Raw genomic sequence first — 7,171 nt, 5'->3', positions numbered from 1 at the left:
GGCCTCAGATCTCATCCGCAGGCTGGTGTGGGGGTAGCAGACTGCTAGAGCCCACAGAGTTGGCTATAAAAGCCCCTTCAGCATGAGACATGCCTCCCAAGAAAAGCCTTTGGAATCCCCTGCCCATGAGGACTCCATGTGTGATGGGAGTCCATTCAAAGTCAGCCGCTCCCGAGCACCTGCTGTGTCCAGGCTCCATGGACCTCAAAATCAAACCCAGCACTTTCCTCAAGTAGACTTGTGAGAGAGGCCTCAGTGCTTCAGGGACCCAGTACAGCACAAGAAGGCTTGCAGGAGACCATCCCCGGAGGTTTTCAGAGATCCCACTGCCTCTGGGACTCATCATGTACCACATCTATGATGTCTCCAATTCACTTTACACACTGCCCAGACGATCTCCCTAGCGTTGTTTTCTGGATTAAGTCAAATTCCTTCTGTGCCATCTACCCAGGTGGCTCAGATGGTAAGGAGCCCGCCTACAATGCGGGAGACCCAGGTTCAATCTCTGGGTCAGGAATATCACCTGGAGAAGGAAATGGCAACTCACTCCGGTATTCTTGCCTGGAGAATCCCATGGACAGAGGAGCCTGGCGGGCTACAGTCCATGGGGTCACAAAGAGTCAGACACGACCGAGTGGCTAACACTTTTCTTTTCAGTGTCTACTGAGGCTGACCTCTGGATGCCTCTCCTGTCCCCTCACTTACACCTCCTTCCAGCTCCTCACTTTCCCCTGGGCTTCAGCCAAGCAGGGCTCTGCGGAGGCACTTGAACAAGCACCCTTGCTTCACAGCACGCAGCCTCTGGGCTCACGGTGTCCTGTCTGCGATGCCCTTCCCAGCTTTGCCCACCTGGCAGTTGAGAAGTCTTCCCTGGCCTCTCAGCCACAACACCAACGCCCCAGATGGCATGTCTCTGTCTATAAAAGCAACTCCCAGTTTCCCACCACATTGGGCTGATTGGTGAGGACTGATCAGGACCCTGTGGGGCCTTCCTGGGACAGACACCTCCCCTGCATCCTCCGCTCCAGCTCCTCTCTTAAGTACGGAGATGATAGTATCTGATGAGTACTTCCTGAGTTGTTTTATAGATGCTAAAACCACCACCGAATGGAAGCTGCTCACTACCTGATCATGAGCCCCCAGACCTACTGTCGGCTAAGGACTAACAAGGTCAACCACCCGATCACTTCAACACAAACTAATCCGAGAACTGTGCACAAGCTGATCACACACCCTGCAACCCACCTCCGTTACCTGGCCTTAAAAATACTTTGCTGAGACCCTTCTAGAAGTTCAGGGTATTTTGAGCACAACCCACTTATTCGCCTTTTCTTGACCCTGAAATAAGCCTTTCTCTGCTCCAAACTCTGGTGTTTCACTTTGTGTGGCCGCACAGTGCGTCAGGCACACAAACTTGAATCTGGTAACAGCTTGGCATGCCTTGGCCAATGACCACACATCCCCATCATCCAGATCTTACCAGTTACCTTAGTCTTCTTTTTTAAAGAAATTTTTATTTTTTGGCCATGCCACATGACTTGCAGGATCTTAGTTCCCCTGCAGTGGAAGGACAGAGTCTTAACCACTGGACCACCAGGAAATCCCACCTTGGTCTTCTTAAATGCCAGCACTTCGCCATCTCAGGGACTTCACACTTTCTGTTTTCTCTGCCTGTAATGTTTTTTCCCCAGAAACCACAAACTTTAATATTTTGGGTTCCAGCTGCCTACAAAAGATCCTCCTCCACCACCCTGTTAAAAATGGAATCTATTCCTCTTTCTCTGTATCTTTGCACCCTGCTTGGTTTTCTCATAATACAAACACAACTGCAAAAATTTTGTGGACGCCTTGATTTGTTTATCACGTTGTCATCTTCCTATCTGCTGGAATTTTGACTTCATGCCGAAAGGAGGACTAGCTGATGATGCTCACCATTGTAGACTCTGTCTTCGAAGAATCATGATTAATAAATATTCACTGAAGGACTAGTGGTTATATGAGTGTACATGTATGAGGGAATTCACTCAATGTGCATTTTACCATTTGTAAATTCACATTAATAAAAAATGTATACAAAATGTACTTATAAATGCATTAAAATTAATAAGACATAGTGCATGAATTTGCCTATGTACCTTATTATTTGCATGTGCATCACCCATGTTTAACACAGAGCCTGGCTTAATACTTCCTCCATCTCTATGACATAAAGTGGCCAAACTCAGATCCCATTACGTTAATGTGATCTTCCTTTATACTTCCTGTTGGAAAGTCATCACAAGACCAATGTTATATCTTAAAATAGATGATTTAGAACATTGAACATAGAAAACAGTTTATAGAAATCACTCACTAAATGTTGAACTGATGGCTTGAAATTCAATAGGATAAACTATTAAGAGGATAAGAAAAAGGTTTATAGGGTATTTGTCTTATTCACCTGTTTAAGAGAAGCAGGTCTCTTAAAGAGCGGCAGAGTATATGATTAAGGCCTTGGGACTGGATCATCTGCAGATGAATCTGGGCTCTACTGCTTGCCAGCTATGTGGCCTTAAGCAGAGCACCTAACCACTCTGAACCTTAGTTTTGAGCAATGAAATATTTCCTGCCATATCATTAAACAAAGCATGTCACAGTCATCAACAATTGCAACCAGCACTGTTGGTGAGCTGGTGAGCCCTGACGGGATCAGGAAGGAAAGAAGACCTGCGGTTTAGCAGTCATCAGTTGTGGCCACTCCCTTCGATGAGCCCTGAGGAAACTCGGGATGTCAAGACACAAGATAACGGCCCCAGAGAGCTTAGGTGCACATCAAAGAAATTATTTAAGTGAGCCCAGACCGTTGTACCTTCTCATACACAATACTCTTTTGATGTTCAGACTACCTGCCCTTTGTTGCAAAGGCTCCCTGCCTCACGGACATGAGTTTGAGCAAGCTCCGGGAGATGGTGAAGGACAGGGAAGCCTGGTGTGCTGCAGTCCGTGGGGTCGCAGAGAGTCAGACGCGATGAGTAGCTGAGCAACAACAAGAGCCTCACCTCCTTGGAGCAGCCCTCCCAGGGTTACCACCTCCCTGAGATGCTGCCTCCCAGGTTTGAAGTCCTAAAAATCCCCACCAAATCAAACCTAACTCTCAACTTTGACGTGGAGAGTATTTTCAAGCCAACAGTTTTCTTGTGAAACGGGATGTGCGATCCCTACCCACAGAGCCCTCGTAAGGATTCAGTTAGATAAGGCCTGGGAAGCACTTAGCTCAGTGCCTGGCAGGCAGCAGGCCCTTGATAAAGAGTGGCTCTGTTAGCAGCACTGAGCGGCAGCCCAGGCCCGGCCCTGGTCCTCTGGGCCCACAGGCAGCCCACCACGAGCACCGCATGGTGCGGCGTGTGTGTGGGGTGCGACCTGGGAACAGGGCAGGAGTGGGGTGCCCGCCCCGGGGTCTCTCACCACAGACTTCTCTTCCTCCCCAGGCCAGCCAAGCTACTTCCTTCACTCCTTCCGATCCCAGTCCTGGGCCCCAGGGATGCTGGGAGTAAAGGGCCACAGTCAACAATCTTTTCAGCTGTGTCAGTTTCTCGCACCTTCAAGCCCCTGGACTTCAGAGACCAGGGGAGGAGACCAGCCTCAGAACTAGAGCCCGCCCACCTGGCAACCTCATCTCTCTCGAGGGCCCTTCCTGCATCCCTGTCTGAGCATCCATCCGCCCTGAATGCCAGCCCAGCCAGAACCATTCCCACCAGTGAGCTCTCAGCCTACCCCAGCCAGCTGATGCTCCCAGCACATTCCACCCACGGCCCTCGGCTCTGAAACGGGATTTTAGCATTTCCCTTATTTTACAGGTGAACCAGCCGAGCCCCAGGTGACCCAGGAGTTCCCAACTCCCACAGGCCTTAGCTGACCTCCTCCCCACATCTCAAGAGAGCCTGGTGCTCCAGACTCCGTGCTCGCCCTCTCGCTCTGGGGTCAGTATTGTTCTCTCCAGCTTACAGGTGAGGAAGCCCAGCTTCAGTGACTCACCTGAGATCAGGTGGCATGAGATGGCAGAGATGCCCCACAATCCTAGGCCCTGGTGATGCCACTGCCTCACTATACTGATTCCTGGGGAAACAATCTTGACTATCATCCTGAATTGGGAACATGCTCTTTTAGGGTAAAGCATCAAAGGATGAAGCCCTCAGCAGGACCCCTGAGGAAGGGGGACGTCCCTGGCCAACCGGGACATGTAGACTTTCCTCCCTGTCAACACTTCCATCGTCGTTCAGAGGGTACAGTTAGATTGTTGGCAGCCGGGAGACATGAAGGTCAGGGAGTTCTCGGTCTCCTGCAGAACTTCTCCCATCTTGCCCAGCCACTGGACACTCAAAGCCAAGGCTTCCTGTCCCCAGTTCTCAGCCCCAATGACCCCCAGACAATTTGGTCACTTTGCCGTCCAAGCTCAGTTCCTTAGAGCACCAGCTCAGGTAACAGCTGTGTGCTAAGTTGCTGCAGTCACATCTGACTCCTTGCGACCCCATGGACTGTAGCCCACCAGGCTCCTCTGTCCATGGAATTCTCCAGGCAAAATTACTGGAGTGGGTTGCCATTTCCTCCTCCAGGAATTCTTCCTGACCCAGGGATCAAACCCATGTCCCCTGCATTGGCAGGCAGGCTCTTTACCACTTGTGCCATCTGGGAAAGCCCCAGGTAACAGCTGCCTTAATTCAGATCCCAGCAACGCCACTTGGGCTACGAGCCCTTGGGCAAGGGACATGATCTCTCTGTGCCTCAACATCTTCACCTGTAAAATGGGAATAATAATAGTACGGTTGTGACAATAAATGAGAACGCAAGTTTCTCAAAAACTGTTAGTTTGGAGGTGGACGTGTGTATTGTTTCTCCTGAAATGAAGCCAGACGTTCACAAGGACTCTTACTTTCTTCAGGAGGCAAGTGCCACAGCCAGCCTGCTGGATGTGGGATATGGAAACACGCCCAGGGCCAGGTGAGGACAGCCGATTTCATCCAAGTGCCCTGGCTCAGCAGGGGAGGGCCGCCCGCCTGGCCTCTGTGCCAGCCTAGCAAGTGGGGCCCCCTCGGGGCCCAACACCTATTTTCATTATCAGACCCGCATTCCTGGGATTCCTGGGTGAACCAAGCACTTATTACAACAGGCTCAAACAGCAAAGGAAAATACTCATTTGAGGCCCAGACGCGGATTTTTCATTTTCATAATTGGCCGTTGGGTCTGCACGTCCTGAGGGTGCAGGTGGAAGGGAGCTGCCGGACAAAGTGTCTCTGTGGGCGCTCAGCTGCCCATGGAGGAGGGCGGGGCCGGCTCCGCCCAGAAAGCCCTCCGAAGGTCCATCCCCCTGCCACTGGGCCTGGCTTGTCAGCCCCTGGGCCAGAGGAATAGGCATTTACTCTGCTTTGCAGAAGTGGCCAGGAGGCTTGTGAAATCCCCTTCAGACCCTCACAGACTAGTCTCTAAGTCAGGACCTCAACTAGGGGGTGATTTTAGCTCCTAGAGGACAGTTGGAAATGTCTGTAGACCTTTGTGGTTGTCACGACTGCAGGTGGAGGAGGGGGAGGAATGGATGCTACTGATCAAGGAGGCTGCCCAACGTCCCACAAGACACAGGACACCCCCAACAAAAATGACAACCCGGATCACAAGTGTCAGTCCACTGTAGCTCTTGTCTACTTTTCCCTGGTTAGAGTTCATGGAGGTGTAAGAAGGGGAGGACACAGTCACCCATGTGCATTCTTTAGGAGGGAGAGGCTTGTACAGTGGGGAGTAAAGGTCACTATACACAGCTCCATGCCCAGTGGGTACAAGGTCACCTCACCTACTCAGTCATGTCTGACCCTTTGAGACCCCATGGACTGTATGTAGCCCACCAGGCTCCTCTGTCCATGGGATTCTCCAGGCAAGAATACTGGAGTGGGTTACCATTTCCTCCTCCAGGGGATCTTCCCCAACCAGGGATCAGATGAGTCTCCTACATCTCCTGCATTGGCAGGTGGATTCTTTATCACTGCACCAGCTGGTACAAGGTGGAAAGACACAAAAGAAGATTCCCAATCCAGCAGGCCTGGATCCACACAAAGCCTCCATTCCCCAGCTGTGAGGCTCTGGGCAAGTTGCTTCAAGTATCTGAGCCTGATCTGTGAAATGAGACCCCCACTGACACCAGGCGGGGTGGGTGTGAATATAAGAGGTGGTGACACTGGTGGAGGGCCTAGTGTCTGCCTGGAGCGTGGAAGCTCTCCACCCATGCCAACCTCCTCCCCTGACTCCACAGCTCCTTTCCATAGGCTTCTGGTCTGCCCCTTCCTTCCCCCATGCCCCCTACCTCCCTCTCTCTGCCTCTCCAAACCCTCCCAGCACCCAGGTCACCCTCCCTCCAGAGCATCTATGCAGCCCCCCCTCTCTGGCCATCCCCCTAACCCAACAGAGACGCTGCCGTGGCCACACCCTGGTTTCTATGGGTTATTCCTGGATCTAGGGATACGGTCTGGAGCACGGGGTGTGTGGGAATGACATGCTTTCAGTGATGTGCACACGTACTGAGCATTTCTGTGTGTGTTGGTGTGTGAGTGAGTGTTTCTGTATCTTGTGTGGATGCATATATCCTGGGACCGCTTCTTTCTTCTTTCATTTTCTCCCAATCTCTGCAGGATACTCTGCGATATGTTGAGCTCACTGTCTATAGAGGGTCCTTAGGAGAAAGACAGATATATGATGTCCCCCAATTTCAGAACAGGCTCTTTATTCCCTCTCCCCTGAGGAGGATGCCTAGACCCAGGCTGTTATACGCCATCCCACCGTTCCCTACACCTTCCCACCCTCCTTTTCTGAGCCAAGCTCTGTCCTGGACACCTGGATGGAGAGATGCTCATACCAACCCCTACTGAAAGCATGTATTCCAGTGGGAGCTCTCAGGGTTGCTCATCAGTCAGGATGGACCAGGCCAGCAGTATCTGCCTTGAAAATGTTGAAGTCCTCCTTAACGGCTGGTGAAAATCTTCTGCCCCAGATCCCAAAGGTCCCCTGATTCCCAGGATCCAGCCAGCAAAAGGCTAACCCAGGCCCTGCAGGGACCCTCCCTGGGACCCTGCTGCTGGGCTGGGCCTGGCCTTCCTCCAGAAGCTCTGATCAGCTGGTACCTCTGCCACACCAGCTGTTAAATATTTGC

The sequence above is a fragment of the Muntiacus reevesi genome, chromosome 14 (genome assembly GCF_963930625.1).
Source record: "Muntiacus reevesi chromosome 14, mMunRee1.1, whole genome shotgun sequence".
NCBI lineage: Eukaryota > Metazoa > Chordata > Mammalia > Artiodactyla > Cervidae > Muntiacus > Muntiacus reevesi.
The sequence above is the reverse complement of the archived record's forward strand: the minus strand, read 5'-3'. Positions refer to the sequence as shown.